Here is an 18,619-nt window from a genome sequence, read left to right as displayed (position 1 = left end):
GCTCATTTTACAGATGAGAAGAAATTGAGGCTAACAGGGTTAAGTGAATTGCTCAGGGACACACAGCTATTAGGTGTCTGAGATCAGATTTTAACTCAGGAAAATAAGTCTTTCTGACTCCAGGTCCAGCACTCTCTCTGTCCGCTGTGCCACCCAGCTGCCCCAGGAGATAGAGTGGAAAGACTGTGTGATATTTAGGAATTGTAGTATTAAAATGAGCAATATTTTTTCCTTGAATTCTCAACTGAACTATTAAGGGAGATATAAATGTACACAAATAATTATGATACAAATTAGCATATGTCAATTACCTAAGTTTTTTTTTTTTTTAAGTACTGAGTTTAAGTGAAAGAGATAATTTCCAGGTAGGGAAATCAAGAAAGAGGTGGCATTGTATATGGGTCTTGAAAGATGAATTGGATTTCAGTCCAAATAGATGTGTTATTAGTACCATTATTACTATGATTCTTATTTACCCTTTTATTATTATTACTACTTAAACAAGAACCACTAGTTCAAATACAAAATATAACTAGGTAGTAAAGATTTTAAAGCACCCTATAAAAAGCTCACATTTGTTACTCCTCTTAGGGAAATGTATTGAGAGATATGAGAGGAGCCAAGAAAAGAATGTACCCCTTTCTTTTCTGAGCCATTCACATGAGATCATCTTATGGGCCCCTTGAACATTTGAATTAGCCATCAGAGCCATTATCTTCTTTATAAGAAAAAAACAAAGAGGTAAAAAATATGGATTTGGTATTGGTGACTGGAGGATCCCAAGTTAGAGGACCCCATGGTTTCTTATTTGCCAGGTATTTATTTAGACATTTAAAGGAAATTCAAACCAAATGTGTACCACTAATTTTGGTGCAAGAGGTACATACTTGGAAATCCACGACATTTCCCTTACTGTTCAGGCTTATCAGCTCACACTTCTTAGTGTAAAAACCTCCTTTCCTCTCTCTGCTTCTGCCACTTTACTTATCCTGTCTTTCCCCTGGGACAAGTGCTCTTGCAGGACTCTTCACTCTCTGTTTTGGCAAAGGCTCTTGGTCTATGAATGTGCTGTGGTGACAGTAGACATTTGCAGGTGGTTACTGAAGACTAAGATTCTCCCACAGGTTGGTCACTCTAAAAGTAGTTTATTTTGGGCTACTACCTTTCTGGACCTGAAAAATTAAAAAGTTTAAATTATAAACTTGATAACTGTTAATAAATATGACTAAACTTTTTTTTTACTGGTTCTTAGGAATGAAGGATAAATATTAAAATTAATTTATCAGTCAGGAAGGATAGATTGAAAAATGCCCTTAGATGGATGCAAACAGCATGATTACCAGAACATGGACTTCCCTGGCTGGAAGAGAGACTATGAAGGTGACTATAGACATTTCTGGAGAAATTTGAAATTCTACATTCTAGTTATAATGGAGATTACACAGCTGTTAAATTCCAGTGTTCTGAAGGAAGTTTGCATAGTTGTTGGCAAAAGACTACAGGTATCTAGGGACTTTATAGACAATTTGTTTTGAGAGCTTGACAGGGCCTTATGAAGGAATTTGGTACTAATGGGTCCATATATGTAGTTCTGGGACACATAAAAATGTAAGTACCTAAATGGCCTGGGGGGAAGGGCTGTGTATATGGAATTGGGTATTGCTAAATGCTACAATAAGGTTATGACACCAGATCTTAATGTCGACTGAAAAGTTTCTCATGCAAAGCATATGCAATGTTATGTATAGTAGGCTATTTAAAAAAAAGAATAAGTCTTTCCTTCTTGCAATTGTACACCATAGTGTTTCAGTTCAGAAAGAACATAAGGTTTTAGTCTTAGCTCTATCCTATTACCTATTTATATAATTGTAGACACTTATACCTTCCCTCTGGGGCTCAGTTTCCCCTTCTGTACATTATGTGAGGAGGGAGGTGGACTAGATTATTTCTAAGGTCCCTCATGGATGTAACACTCTAGAATTCTGACCTTTCTGAGTTAGGCTGTCTCCTTTAATAGTGCAAGATGAGTAAGAACATTCTGGTTCTCTGAAGGGAGCTTCAGAGAATCAAAACTCTGGCTCGAAAGACACTGGAGAACTGGAAGAAGCTCTAGAGGTCATCTCTTCTAGGGGTTCATGAACTTGTTTGTAGTCCTCAAGTGCAGCCCTTTGACTGAATCCAAACTTCACAGAACAAATTCCCTTAATAAAAGGATGTGGTCTGTAAAACTTGGACTCAGTCAAAAGGCTTCAACCAAGGACCCAGAAAGCCACTTGTGGCTGTTAGGCCACAGGTTCCCCACTCCTGACTCAGACCAATCCACTCTTTTTTACTGATAGGAAAATGATCCCAGGGAGATTAAGTGATCTGTTATAAGTAGTGGAGACAAAACCAGCAAAGCTCAAACTTAACCAAGTTTAAAATGGAACTCCTTGTCTTTCACCTCCCAACTCCCTCCCTTCCAAACTTCCCTATTTCTGCTGAAGGCATTACTATTTCCTGTCTCCCAGGTCTGTAACCAATCTGATTCCTCACTTCACATTTCTAATCATTTCCCAAATCTTGGTCTTTATACTTCCCCATTTCTTGCATCTGACATCTTCACCTCCCCTCCCCCCTGCCCCCACTTTAGTTCAGGCCTTCATCACCTCTTGGAAGGTTATTGTAATAACCTTTCAATTGTTCTCTCTATCTCAAGTCTTCCCACCCTAGTCTCTACATAGAAGGGAAAGCGATTTTCCTTAAGTGCAGATCTGACCATCTGCACATGTTACTCCCCTATTTAATCAAGTCCAGTGGCTTCCAGATGCCTTGAGTATGAAATATAAACTTCTTTTTTTCACTTTTAAAGCCTTCCCAATCCCACACCAAGCTATCTTTCCAGTTTCATTGTATATTATTCCTCCTCCTTCACTCTATGATCCAGTCAAGTTGGTCTTCTCAAGGCATCTCATTTCCCATCTTGGATCCTTGGAAATAACTATGTGACCCTCTGGCCTGGAATGCATTCCCTTTTTGATTCTACCTAATAGAATCCCTCTCTATCTTCAAGATTAAGCTTAATCACCACCTCCTACCCAAAATCTTTCCCAAGTAGCTAAATTGCTGGTGTCTTCTCTCCTTAAGTACCCTGCACATAACTCCCTTGTATTTCTTATCTTTCTATTTATTCTGCATGTGCTTATATATGTCCTTAGTGTATACCTTCTTAGGATATAAATCATTGAGGGTAGGAATTGCTTCATTCTTTTATTTGTATCCCTAGTACCTTGCACAGTATCTCACACATAGTAGGCACTTAAAATTTGTTTACTGTCATAGAATCATAGATCCTCGACTTTAGAGATTATCTAGCCCATTCCCCTTATTTTACATGTCAGGAAAACAGGATATGTCTACTTCACACAGAGAGTAAACTGCAGAGTAAGGATTTGAACCCAGGTCCTCTAAGATTCCAAATCCTGCACTCTTCCCATTCTACCACATTTCTGCCTCTAAATCCAAAGTTTGTTTATTTTCTCCATGTTTTGGGAATGTAAATTTAATATCTTCCCCGCCCCTAGGCCCTTTGATAGGCTTAAGTGCACCTGGAGCCTGTGGCAGGAGGCTTGTTTTTCAGGAGATACTTTGTGATTGGCCAGTGGGTCAAGAGGGTTGTTACATTCTCTGAGCCAGGAGAAGGCTATATAAACCCTGACGTCAGGCTTTGTTTTGGGGCTCACTTTGAGAAGAGTTCTGTGATTTGACCAGACAAGACTCTGGGTAGCCGTTGAGCCCCCCGGCTTTGAAAAACCCAGATGTTGATGCTTCCCTCTCTGGTAACTGACTAGGTATGGAGGTAATGGTTGGACTGTTGGAGGCCTGTCTGCTTGATCTGTTTCTCTGTCTTCTTGTAATTTCTGCTTGCAACCTCTGAATACTCTGAAGTTCGGGGTGCTGACTTTTCCCCCTCAACTAGGTAAATTATATGTTTGATTGGTTAAAGTGAGATTGTTAACCCATTTGCTTTCCTTTAGAAAAGCAGATCTAAAAACCTTTGTTGGCAGCCACTCTGGGGATGCTGGGGTGCTTGCTGCTACACTCCACTCTACAATGTCTCTCAGAAACACACTGGGTCAACTCCTTCTGCTCTGCCATCTTAGCTGTCTGTGAAATACATTCATGAAACTCTACTTCATCATGCTGAGAGCCAGAGTTTAAGTCAAAATGTTGGCAAACATGGACAGTTTCCAGCTTCCATTGCTGCAAAGTAGGTTCAGTGTGAAATCTTCCCCTGGCATATGAGATATGTGCAAAATGGCTTTGGCCAGCTGGTGAGGAAGTTAAACCTCTCAGAAATCTGAGCTTAAAATATTGTTGTTATTAGTTAATACTTACTGAATATCAACAATGTACTAGCTAGGAGCCATATAAAACAACGAATTAGATATGGTCCCTGCCCAAACAGATGACCTGCCAAAGAACAGAGGCAACAATTTCTGTTGTTGAAAAAAACTGAGTAACTATTGAAAGAATGAAAAGGAAAAAAACCCCACCACATCTAAGTCTTCAGGTCTGGGAAGTTGTAAACATTTTTATGTGCGAATTATCTTTATTTTATATACTTAACATCATTGGGCATGATTTATTGTAGGCCTGCATTATATCCTAAAAGACTATCTAGTATATTTTTTGTTGGAATGAGAACAAATCTTAACCCTGAACACTAACAGTGCTTAATTTCCCTGATTCGTTCAGGACTTGTCATATTATAATCCAAGCAGACATAAATTATATTCCATTGAAAAAAGACCCCACACAATTGAAAACAAATTAATTTTCCAAATGTATCACTCATTCAGAAAGAGCATCGCATGAATATCTAGCATCTAAATTGGCAGCATTAGCAAAATAATGTCCATTTATCAAATCAGGATACAGATGTCTGATGAAGCTGATTGACTTATAAACTATTAATCAGCAGTTCATTCTCCTAGGTAGTATTTTGTGTTGGGATCCCAAATCTCATTTCCTGTTTAATGATGGTTGTTCTCGCCACTTAGATTTGTAAATCTTTCTTAAATGCAAGTCAGATGGAGACATTACATTTGTAAAACAAAAACACTTCTAATTAATTCATTTTCTTATACTATACAACTATATCTTCCCACTGAAAATGAACGTGAAATTTAAATATTGGCTAGAAATATTAATTCTTTTACATGCTTAAACTAATACCAATGATCATTTCATCTTGTAGACTCTGACTCAGAAAAGGAATATATGTTTTATCCTAGAAGTAAAGTGTCTTGTCTTTCATGATTAATTATTCTTATGCCTCAGTTCTTTAAATTTTTCAAATGAAGTTGGTTGTCTTTCCATTCCATGTTCTCTCTATCTGACTTGTCTTCTTTGTACCCCAAAGACAAGCGAACAGTTTGGCATGCCCTTTAGTCCATGAATATGGGGCTATCTGAAGTCTAAGTTTCAATTGTTCAAATGTAAAGTCCTGGCTGTGAAGGTTAGGAAACTAGGACTCCATTTCAGTCTGTTTACTTAACACATGTCACATCTAAAATACGGATTGCTTCAGTTGGAAAAGCAAGTCATTTATAAGTGTGCATTTATAAGGGCAAAAGTCATGGCAACTGTGCAAACCGCTTGTCAACTTATTTAGAGGAAGTTGTGTAATCAACTTAACATACCCGTTAGACTTTACCTGTGAGGTCAAGCTTAGAGTTCCTGTATGTCACCACTTTGGCCTATTAATCACTCAGGAGGAAATTCCACATTTTTCTTTAAATTAAACTGTAGAAAGTGGAGCAAGAACAGAGCTCTGAGAGGATGTCCTCTCAATTTCTCTGTTTCCTTAAAGCCAAGTTGATGTCTAGTAAAATTTAAAAAAATTTTTATGACTCTCTTGTTACAGAATTTAAAATATGGTCAAAAAGATATATGTCAACATGCAGTGATTTACTGCCCAGAGACAGACCCATAGGCTCTGGTGGCTGGGAGCAATTCTACTGCTAGAGTTTTCCAACAGGTGCCAAAGAAATCTTTGGCAGTGTTGAACCAGTACCAGATCCTGCATTAAAAAAAAAAAAATCAAGTATTAAATTTAAAGCAACACCTCCCTTATTTTTTGTGGCCAGAAAAGTATTCTGGTATTAGATCTCTGGACATGTTTACATTTAGAGTAGGATGGAATTTTTCTTATCAACTCCAAATGTACCTTTAAAAGAAAATATCAATGATGGCTGTTTCCTCAATGATTTCCCTAAGTCAATATTATGAATACAAAATAATTCTGGGATAGCAGTATCCCTTAAAGCAAGGTAGAGGAACCTGTAGAGAATACAGACTCTGTAGGAAGAAAGAAGACAATATCAAGTTTCTGTTATCACTAGCTTCACAGTTTACCTAAAAGCTAAAAAAAGGTCTAAATTTTGAAGACATTTTAGAATATCAAAATGTCTGTGCTCTAGGGGGTCGAGAAGAACATTCAAAATGTAGAATATTTATTATATGATTCAATTTGGAAAAAGAAAATCAACTTTTAAGATATTATTTTAAATGACTGTTTATACTTTAAAAAATGCTTAAAACTTACTTCTAATAAGTCATTTAAAGCTACTATTTTGTGTGAGCAGCCTCCATGGCTACTATTTCCACTTTTTGAGAGGCTGAGACATAGCAACAAAAGAGATAATCCTTCTTTGTGGGCATCCCTACAGTTAACAGCACACACATCTGGATGGCAGTTCAATAGTCCACTGTTATTCAAACAATTTGTAATCACACATACTGTGTATCAACTAACAAACCCAGGCATGTAGCTTTTCATGATCCTGTAGCTTACAGTACGTGTAATTTACAAATGAAAAAAAAACCGCATAGCAATTACAATGGTATATTCTTCACTAAAAATCTGAGTAAAAGAACTCCTCTGTTAAAACACTGAACATTGCTTATTATTTGGATGATAAATGGAAAAATTTTAGAAGGCTATGCTTCATTTGTTAAATCTTTAAAAGCTATAGAGTAGTGTATCTGGACCACTGAAAAACATGGGGTCATATGTTTTTCTGAGTTGGGGGTCTACATGGAGATGGCATAAGACCACAAGAAGTGTAAAATTAGCTGAAAAAGTTCTCATCAATCTTAAACTATCTGGAATGTGGCAGACTAAGAGAAACGGAAATCTGCATCATGCCCAAATATTTTTCTCACTTAGGGCTAGTGTAAGAAATCCAAACCCTACTTGTCTGACTGACAGTTTCTGAAATACTGTCTGATAACAGAAGACAATCTGACACTGAGCCAGGCCTAAGAAGGAGGTCTGGTGATGGGCTCTCAACACACTGAGCTGGTGAGACTCCAGGCAAGTGCAGCAAGGTGGCAGAAATAGGGTGCCAATCAGCGCTGGATGGTGAAGTGCTCAAGATGGCATCCTGAGCAGTCACTGGGTCATGTTCTGTCTACTGCAGCTGCTTTATGGCCACAGAGTTCCCTCCACCAGATCTCTTAGGGTATAGGCCATACTGGTAGTTTTGCGAGTGAAGCTTTTCTGACTCCTGGTCTGGGATGACTCCTTTAGTCAAATCTTGACTTAATTTCATGAGGACATAATCATAACAGCTCTTATTTATGTAGCATGTAGTTCCCAGAGTACTTTACACACATTATCTCATTTGAGACAGCACAACCCTGTGAAGTAGATTGGGTGGGTATTATTGTCATCATTTTGGAGATGAGGAAACAGACTTGAAGTTCAGTGAACTGCTCAAGGTCATACAGGCTAGTAAATGGGAGGGTATAGACTTAAATCTTCACTCTCACCTCCAGATTTTTCCCTATAAAGCCTTGTCCAGAAAGCCAATATTTGAACAAAAGACCACATGAAGGTTTACAATTAGAGAACATATCTTGAATCCAAGGCAAACATAGCTTTGTCATCTTGCAAGACTTAGCAGTAAAAGCAAGACTTAGTTATTCAGCCACGTCCAACTCTTTGTGACCTTGTAGATCATACTTTGTATGGGGTTTTCTTGGCAAAGATACTGGAATCGTTTGCCATTTCCTTCCCCAGTGGACTGAGGTAAACAGAAGGTAAATAACTTGCCCTTGGTCATTCAGTTAGTAAGTGTCTGAAGCTGGATTTGAACTCAGGTCTTCCTAACTTCAGACCCAGTGCTCTATACACTGAATCACCTATCTGCCTCCATTAGCACAAACATAAGATAATAATTATAAGGAACCATGAGGTTAATGTTAGAAGCAAGTTTTCAAATGTTATCAGCTGAATTTGGAGAAAAGATTAACTTCACATAAGACTACATATGTCCTAAATTCCAATCATATCTATCTTCTGACCTCTCTGATTCCTAAATCATTCTTTACTTTTTTGACTTCTTATGCAGCTAGGTGGTACATTAGATAGGATGCTGGGTCTGGAATTAGGAAGACTCATCTTCCTGAGTTCAAATCCAGCCTAAGACACTTACTAGCTATGTGACCCTGGACAAGCCACTTATCCTCTGCCCCCATTTCTTCAACTCTAAAATGGGGATAATAACCACATCTACCTTGCAGGGTTATTGAGGATCAAATGAGATGGTAATTATTTTTAAAAAAGGTGCTTAGCACAGTGCCTGGCACAGAGTAGATGCCATGTAAATGTTCACTCTCATCCCTTCATCTTTGCCCTTCCCTTCTGTAACTTCTTTTGTGACTGATTCTTCTGAAGGCTTCCCAGGTAATAAGGTCATCTAATTCCTTTTGGGTCTGTTTAGAATTATTTAGAATTATCAAGAAACTGACACATATCCAGTGAGTTTTTAGTTACTCAATCTGATTTAAGGGCAGAACAGCTGTAATTGGAGTAACTTCATGGAAGAGTTGGGCCTGGTGGAAGGTAAGGTAGGCAGCTATCTAGGGTGCACTATGATATGGGGGAGGAAGCACAATAAGGGGCAATGTTAATGTTCCTTTCTATCCATACTCCATAATATACAGGTATTCATTTTGTGAGAAATCAAGTCACATGTGTTCCAGTGATAGTTCACAGTTTTTAGAGGACAACATTCATGCGACACATTTAAAATGTTGAGATGGAAACTTTCATTTCAGACCTTGTCTGGGTCACACAAATGTCTTATTGTGCCTCTGCTAGGAACCCTTGTACAGTCTCTTAAAATGGAACCCACTGAGTTTAACCACAGTAAAGTAGATGAATGGAACAAAGGTGAGGAAACAAAGGTGGGTCTGCATCACACCATTTGCAATATTTCCTACTTTCAGTTGATAGCAAGTAAAAGAAGTATAATATGGTTCTGGACATTACCCAGGCAGAACATTAATCTTGATCTTTGGAACTTTGCTAAGGCCTGAAAGAGGGTTTTATCAAAACTGTAGGGCCTGCCAAGATTGCCCAAAGCATGCCTCTTCTTTGGACCCTAATGCTGCACTTCCATATATTGGAAGGAAGGCATGTGGTGTAAGGGCTCTTGTGTCAAACCAAAAATTAGGGAAAAAAAGAAGGATCTGGATTAAAAAAAAAAAGACCCAGCAGTAAGTATCCTTCCTTATCCGAATGTTTTGGGGACTCTGGAAGGTGTATCCTTTGACTAAAGCAGGCCACATACAGTTTTAATTTGCACAGATCACTGTAGGTCTCTGTGACCTTGACAATCATTTTCACACAGATGAAGTGCTCTTGCTCTATTTCTGCTGTAGAACTACTATATTTCACACAAAGAGCTTTTGCCTTAATGTTCACAGAAATGGATAAGACTCACTGAGCTGTATTGCCTGCCCTCTCTGAATGCAGGGCCACTATTCAGAACACACCTACCTTGCTGTCCAAATGAGTTTAAAATGTTCCAGGGCATAGGGGAAAGGGTAGGGCTTCTTCTCAAACTGTTTCTTCATATTCATTAGAAAATTTACAATTTTGTTACTTCATCTTGCCTATTGGGCTGAGTGCTCCCTCCCCACAACTGATGACATTTCTGTTCTTCAAATAGCTGTCAACTCTTAAAGAATCTACTCTTCTCTCCCTTCATGATGTTTCACCAAATGTACTCTTAATTTCCTTATTAAAAATTAGCTATTGCCATCATTCACTAGGGCAGAAGCTTTTTCAACCAACATTCATGCTCCTGGGTTTCAATACTTTGAGTTCCATAGTTGTATAACAAAATGTCCTAATATCCAAGGATAAATTATCTTTTAATATTTTACCCCAACTAATTAGTACCTTCTTTTCTCTAGCTGGTTACAGATTCAATAAGGCCCACAAATATTCTCTATTCTCTCGAGCTCCACCATTTTATTTCAGAAGGTTTGTCATGCCTATGCAATATTTACAGTGCCCACGATCACAATAAAGACTATGACTATAAATATCACATGACGTTCGATCACAAAATATACCAAAATCTCCATACAGAGGACAGAACCGAAGCATTTATTTAGATACCAGGGAACCAAATCCCAAAACCAGTAAGCTGATTCCATCATAGTAACAAAGACATTAAGAAGCCATAATAACACTGAGAGCCACAGCATCCTTCAGCTTTCCTATAAACCAATACAAGATCAATATCTACTCACTAGCCTATCTGACTCTTTGCCTGATCATTCTCTCTCCCCTACCATCTTGCTAGCTCTGACCAGCTTCCTGTGGGCTCTGCTTCCCTTCAGCAAACTCTTCCTACCACAGGCTCCATGTGACTACATTCAACCTATTAGGGGGCAGAGTTTGTCTTCACAGCAGGGAAGCTTCCTGTGGGCTCTGCTCTACCCTTTAGCAAATTCCCTCCATCATAGGCTCCATGTGATTACATTCAGCCTATTGGGGGGCAGAGTTTACTTTCAAAGCAGGGGAAGTCTTCAAACTTCCCCCTAGGTCTATTAAGGGGCAGGGAAGATTTTCAAATTCCCATTCTCATTAAAAGGCCTTACTTACAAAGTTATGTTTTTGGGACATTTTAGGAGTCACTAAGAAGACTTCCCAAAAGGCAGGATAGTAGAATGGAAAGAACACTGGGATAGGAGTCAGGAGACCTAGGGTTAAGTCTGTGGTTCCACTGCTTACTAACTGAGTGACACTGGGAAAGTCATGTATCTAAGTCTCAAATTCTTTCATCAGTGAGGTAGTAATAATAATCTTTGAACTCTTCATACTTACAAGTAAGAGGATCAAATTGGATAATTAGGTAAAGCCTGTTGTGAAAGTGTTATGTACTACATAAATATTACTATTATTCATAAAAAAGAAAAAAAGGTTTGTTGAGCTCCAAAAAGAATTGGCAATGTTTTAATAGCAAATATAAGTTAAATAATTTAAAAGAAGTTGTATTTTCTAAAGGGTCAAATCTCCCCTCTGGCTTTTGATAACTTTGTTTATGAAGCCTGTGTTGAGAATTAAATGTTTATTACAATATTTTGAAGGTGAGGTATATAACTTGGCAAAGTATTGATTAATAATTTGTATATGTATGGTATAAAGAAAACCAGTTTTGAACCGAATTGTAAACAATGCACAAGCAGAGTGCTTCAACTATTTGTAAAAGTAGAGCTTGCCAAAATATAATTAGTTGCAGGTTTTCAATTACTTAGCAGCAAACAAAAGTTTTACATGCATTGTTTACTTTTCATTTAACTCAAACTGGACCTTGATTGGTTGATTTCAAAGGTGGCACAAATTTGGAGGACCCAAGAAAAGCAGATAAATTTTTAAGCAGCTCTACATCTGCATTTTAGTCTTGAGTGATAAAAGCGTAAAAAACCTGGCAAAAATTCAATCGACTCAATCATATAATCTCAAAATGCCTCCTGTGTGATTTGTCAAAAGAAGATTTTTGGCAATGGCAAATAAGACATTTGGAGATTTATAATGAAGAATATAATCTGAGAAAATAAGCAAAAGTCAGTTTTTCTACCAACTGAAATTGACAAACCACCATATCATTCAATTCCACAGGAAATCAAATATTATGAGGATTTCAAATGTGGGCCCCTGTTTCTGTGCTTTAGTTTTATTCCTTCTCTGTTCCCTTTCTCTGAGGCTCACTCCTTTTTCAGAAAAAAGACAATATACCTAGAAAATAATTCTATAGCCTTCAAGGGTACCTGGTAAGGTACAACACATATGTAATAAAATCAGGTACTCCAACAATTTCCCTGTAGGCAGGGGTGGTGGTGATGGAAAGATGGCCAATAGGAGTTAGCCTACTTCATTTCAAGTTCAGACTTTGCTACATACTGGCTGTGTGATCTTGGGCAAGTCACGTAATTTCTCTTGGCTTCAGTTTCCTCATTGCTGAGTAGATTCAATCTTTGAGGTCTTTTCTAGCTCTGGTGTTCTGTTTTTCTGATCCCCAAAGACAAACAAATACAGATGTAAGACTCTAAGAACATTCTCATATACCTACACTATTCGGAATTTTTAACTGATTCTCATGGGGGTGAATTTATCCATAAGAGTAAGTGTAGCCTTGGCCCATATTTTGCTTAAAGGGCTGGGACTGAGAGACTTTCGGGTATTTAATTGGCAAGAACATTTTTTCCTCCTGCAGGCATAGTCTTTACTTGGGAACTGCTTGCACCTTTCCTTAGCTAACTTGTGAATGTAAGGATGCAATCTGTAATCTGAAAGACTTATTTTAGGCAGAGAGCAAAAAGCTATTTGTATAGCCAGTGGCAGGAAAGAAAATATTAACAAAAACTTGCTAGTCTTTAGATTAATCATCAGCACCCTGAGCAGGGAATGGTGAACTCTTTGGTTTTTAGGCAGCATTGTTATGTTTAAATGAGTGCTTACAATGCCAACCTACCTCCTAATGAAATTTTAAAAATCAAAACATATTTTTGAGGTAAGGTCTAGAACCAGAGAAAATACCCCCTTGAAGACAGAAAGCTGGATGACCTCGGCAGTGAAGAACATTGCAAAGGAACGACAGAGCTTGTCTGGCATTCTCTTCATTCTCAAGTTGAATCTGATCTGACAGATGTGGTGAGTAATTAAACCCTTGTCCATTCAGCCTCTGAAAGCTTGCTCAGCACAGAGAATGGGGCAAGAATAATGAGAGGCACACCCCCTCTGGGACTATTCAAGAGTGTTCACATTTGCATGGTCACATTAACCCTATGGAAGTGGATTATACTGGCCTCATCAGGAAAAGGGGACCGCCAGGGCTCTTTGATTTGCATAAATCATAGGGATGGAAGGCAGAAGAGGCCTCAAAGCCTCTCAAAAAGGGAGGCCAGATGTAGCTGCTTTCTTTTGAATCTAGCATATATTTTTGTGATGAGGTTATTTTCAACAAAGGCCAAATAGGTGAATTTCTCTTGTATTACGTATGCACTAGAAAGTTTGGTAAACTTTTATAATTAAACTTCCAAATCTCAAGGATTTTCATAGACTCCTAGAATGACAGAATAGCAAAGTGACTTTAGAGATCCTTTAGTCTCTCTCATTTTATTAAGTGTATTTGCAGCTGAGTTATCTGGTTTGTTTTTTTTTTTCTTCTTTTCAGTAATTACCTTGACAAAAGGTGATTTGAGAAGAGGCACCATTTGCTATTATGGTTAGTGCTGTCAAAGAATTGCTTACTGCATGACAAGGTGCCTGGGTAAAGCACTGTTTATTGCTTTAAAAAAAAAACAGTTAATGCCTCTCAAAAAGGATTACTTACTTTGGAAGTTGCTATTTCAAATGAAGGATAACAATTAATTAATCCATTTAAATAAAACTGCCTTGGATCAGCTTACTACAAAGATAAAGGCTGAAATCTAGCTTCCATTTAGGAAGAAAAAATAAATTTCAAATTTTTATTCATTAATAGATAGAAGTAAGCATTTTTAAAACTCCAGAAATGAAGAATTTAATTAAAAAATAGAAATGTCAGAGAGTCTCTATCTATGTAAAACACATAAGACATATTAGGGCCTATTTTGCTTACTTCCTGAATAAGTTTTTCTTTACACACATCTTAGGTAAACATGGGAATAAATCAGAACACATGGGGTCTAATCCCAATTTGGCCACTATTACCTCTCTGGTACATACAAAGCATTCATGTAACGTTTAATAGAATTTTCTTTATGTCTAGCAATATAATATATATCTTATTCCTCAACTATACTGTAAGCTCTGTGAGGGCAGGGACTATCTTATCCAAACTGTGGATAAATCACTAAACCCTCAGTTGCCTCAGTTTAACCATATGTAAAACAAAGATGTAATACCACTTGCCCAGCCTAACTCTAAGAGAGCTCAATGAATATCAAACTTAATACATGATGTGAAAATGCCTGAAAAACGCTCTAATATTCACTTTTCATTCTCTGTCTCCCTCTCTGTCAGTATTTGTGATTTTCTCAATTTGGATATTTGCTTCAATGGTACATACTATGTTTATGTGAGGAAGTATTATTATTAATTCCCTATGTTGCTGGTTTTATCACTGAACTACATGCAATACAATATGACATTTAAAGGGCCCACTTTTGAGGGATTGTGTGGGTAGCTCTTTTTAGCTTTGAATGAGTCCTATTCTTGATACAAACAGTTATTACAGACTGAGAATAGAAAAAAGAAGGCAGATATTTACTAGTAAAAACTGAGGTTCTTTAACTACTTTAATATCTATAATCAGATGAAAATTATACTTTGCCTAAACTAATTGTATATAATTTCTTGGCATTAGGTATAACTAATTCAGAATATGACAAGGAAAAGATGAATATATCCTCCCTTATTTATAGTCAGATTTTCAGAGGAAAAGTTAACAAAGCAAAGCCCTCTCCTTTCTAGTCTCTCAGCTCTTTGGTGATGCTTTCAGCACAAATTTCTTTCAAGCTTAGTCTCTACCATTGAGACAAACCATAGTCTTTTCCATTGGATTCATAGATATTAAATCATAGTCACCTAGGAGGTTTTCCTGAGATATATAGGAATTTTTATCAGTAGAAAACATGATTTAAGGCCAAAGAAAGCCTGTGTAAAGATTGTAAGAGAGGAGAGAGAGCAAAGAGGAGAAAACACCAGGAAACAGAAAGGAGAGGGCAGAGGGGAAAGAAGAGGAAGAAAGGAACTATTAATCCACAATAACACACCATGTTCCAGCTACTGTGCTGGGTGCTGGGGATGCAAAGACAAAAATGAAAATGTCTGCCTTCGAGTAGCTTACAGGTTTTGATATCTCAGAAGACAAAACTTAGATTATTTGATAGACTCACTAGGCACATCACTAAAGACCACCAAAGCTGGGTTCCTTTCCTACCAGGCCTGAGAATTTTCTGTCCATAGATCCATGAAGCACTATCATTAGAATGAGAGCAGTATCTCCTTCCTTTGTCATGTATCTCATCTTAGGGTCCTGAAACCCATTGCTCAAAAAATCCCCAGGGGAATGATGATTGACCACTGAGAGACAGTGGAAGAAGAGGAAACAGACTTATGCAGCACTAAGAAAAACCTGGACTAGAAGAAAAATGCCACACAAAAGATTTTCCCATTTCCACACTCTTGTAAGATTTGATAACTTTCGAGGAATAAAGTAGAATCCAAGCAATTAAAAGACTCTGCAGAAAGGGAGTGAGAACTGTGTTTTGCAATTGTAGATTAGATCTCATCAGGGTCTGTTCATAAAGAAGAAAGGGATAAAATTTTATTTTATTCAGAGCTTGAAGGAGAGGAAACAAATTGAACTCAAGGTTAAATTAACTTCTTTAAATGAGCTACTACCTCCTTGAGAGATTGTCAGTTCTGAATCTGATCAATTCATAATCTGTCTCTTTATTTTTAAATTTGGAATTCCTCAAAGTTAACAGAAAATAAAGGGGTTAGCTTAAATCTTCCCATCCCATCTGATAATTTTCCTGTTTCATAGTGAACTCCCATGATTAATATATGGAAATTCAGAAGAAGAGATGAGGAAGAAAAAAATACAGTTAGGGTCATAGTGCCGAGGGGCTCCTAACGCATCATAATCTATCACTGACTAGCTAGCCGTATAAAAGTCTGAAAAGAGGAAGAGTTATCAACATTTCAGGTCTTTTATCAAAAGAGAGAATTCAAGGTCCTCTAGAATTTGGCACCATCATACTTTTCTGGCCTACCCTCGATATACTTTATGTTCTGGTCAAATTGTTATACTCTATTCCTGTGTCCTTCTATCTACATACCTTTGCTCATGCTGATCCTATCTTATTCAAACTGTGTATCTCTTCTAGTGTCTAGTACAGTGCCCTGAACATAGAGAATACTTTGTAAACATTTAAATAAAAAAAATGCAGAGGTGCAGTGGCTTAGAACTCAGGACAGTTAACATTCTGTTGTCTTTACTTTCTATCTTGATAAAACACATATGCTCTCCATAAAACAACAAAAATGCTTCTTGTGTGTATAAGACTTTTCTTCCAAGAAATTCTGAGTGACTTATAAAAACTATTCACATTATTTTTATGACATTTTGGTGAGACAAATGTACTAATTTATATTAGGGAAATTAAAGCCAGAGAAATGAAATAACTTGCTCAGGGTCACATATTTGTGCTGTAAGGACCAGATGCCAGGTTTTTAGATTATTCCCTAGAAATATACCACAGGGGAATGGACTATTTTACCTCAGGGGTGCTGCTGATGAAACTAAACACTAGGTGATGGTAAATACTAGAAGAATTTTCTTAACATTTCCTTCCCCCCTTATTAGCTACACATACCTGTGAAGGGGCTGACATATAGAAGAGGGATTAGATTTATTCTGCATAGAGCAGAACTAGATGGATAAAAGTTAAGCAGAAGTAAATTTGGCTTAATTTAGTGAATTTCTTATAAATAAATGTCCAAAAAAAAAGTAATGGGCTGCATGGGTAAATTCCCTATTACAAAAGGTCTTCAAGTAGAGGAAGGATAAAAATTTGGGAATGTTTAGTAAGGATCCATATTTTATTTATTTATTGCTTTTTGGAGGGCAGTTGGGGTTAAGTGACTTGCCCAAGGTCACACAGCGAGTATTTGTGTTACGTGTCTGAGGCCAGATTTGAACTCAGGTCCTCCTGACTCCAGTGCCTCTGCTCTATTCACAAGGATCCATATTTTAGTCAGTGATTGAACTAGATGTCCTCTAAGGTCATAGGATTCTCTTTTCATTTGACTATGAAGTTTTATTAAGGCATGATAACTTTTACTTTCCTCTCTGAGGAGATGTGAGAGAAACATTTGTATATGTAACGGGGAACTTAAAAAATTTGTCAGAAAAGATCCTAATATTATCATCATTACATTACCACAAAGGCAATTCTCCATACTCTTCACCAGGGCTCAGTTGAAATCTTATATATACATATATGTGTATATACACATATATACACACATATATACATATGTCACACATGTGCGCATAAATACATAGTACTTGGAGTAGAAATTTTTAACCTGTGATTTGAAGGGGTCTGTGAACTTGGATAGGAAAAAAATATATATATACATATATGTATGTATGTATGTGTGTATATATATATACACATATATATATATATATATCAGGTTTCACTAACCTCTAATTGAAATTTAACATTTCCTCCAATTATGGAGGCAATATAGGATTATTCTGAGAAGGGATCCATGGATTTCACCAGACTGCCCAGGGGGTCCTCAACACAAACAAAGTCAAGGATCCCTGGTCTAGTGAGATTATTCCATGATCAAGCAAGTCATTTTACTACCAAAAGCTGCTAGGAAATGAAGAGGATTGAATATTGGACTTGGAGTCAGGAAGAGTGGAGTTTAAATCCCACCTCAGATATTACATTATCCCTTCCACATTATGGGGGTTAAGGGCACCCACAATTTTGAAAATCTGTATAACATTTTTTGGCCCTCCCTTTGTACCAGAGAAGAAGTTTGAATTATTATGGTATTAAAAGATAAAAAAATATGTTTATATTGTACAACATTATACATATATTTTATGCATTTCTGAGTTTCTAAACTTTTTCTGCTTTATCTGCTGACCTCTGTGTATAATCTGTGTTTTCTGCAAAACTTCCAAAAAATTCCCATTTAATTTCTTATGCCGACCCATGTTATACTGGAATTGAGATGGGGAAAGTCATGATGTGGAAGGGTTAACTGTATCTCGATCTGGGGAAGTCAGTTTACCCCTCTCGGTCTCAGTTTCCTTATCTCCCAAGCAGGGATAAGTAGCACCTACCTCACAGGGTTCTTGGGAGGATCAAGTGAGATAACATATAAGAGTGTTTCGCAAAACTTAAAGAGCTATACAGACACTAGCTGTTATTGTTGTTGTTGTTATTTTCAAGAAGCATTCTTGCAGATTACCTGCTTAGACTTTAATTTTTGTTTTCCATATCAGATGAATGAGTAACATCCTTTTCCCCTACTTGGTTATTCAAATACAGAGAATTACGCTTGTGTAATCATAGTAAAGAATTTATCACAAAATTTAGAATTGGAAGGATCTCCACAGACATTTAGTCCCACCTGTGCCCCAAAGGAATTCACAGTATGAGATACCAGATAGGTTGTTTTCCAGATTCTACCTAAAAATCTTTAATGGTGAGGGAGAGAGTGGATGGCAGACTCCACCATTGCTCAGGGAAGCCCATT

General features: G+C 37.3%; 1 protein-coding gene across 4 annotated transcripts in view; it reads right to left on the bottom strand.

Moving 5' to 3' along the window:
- Positions 1 to 18,619, bottom strand: part of VTI1A (vesicle transport through interaction with t-SNAREs 1A) — a 417,207-nt gene that overhangs the window by 80,566 nt on the left and 318,022 nt on the right. The gene's annotated exons all lie outside the window — the stretch shown is intronic.

The sequence above is a fragment of the Petaurus breviceps genome, unplaced genomic scaffold, assembly GCF_028583685.1.
Source record: "Petaurus breviceps papuanus isolate PSGF00001 unplaced genomic scaffold, PetGlider_PUasm1.0 37, whole genome shotgun sequence".
Lineage (NCBI taxonomy): Eukaryota > Metazoa > Chordata > Mammalia > Diprotodontia > Petauridae > Petaurus > Petaurus breviceps.
Note: the sequence above shows the minus strand (reverse complement) of the source record. Positions and strands in the feature narration are given on the sequence as shown.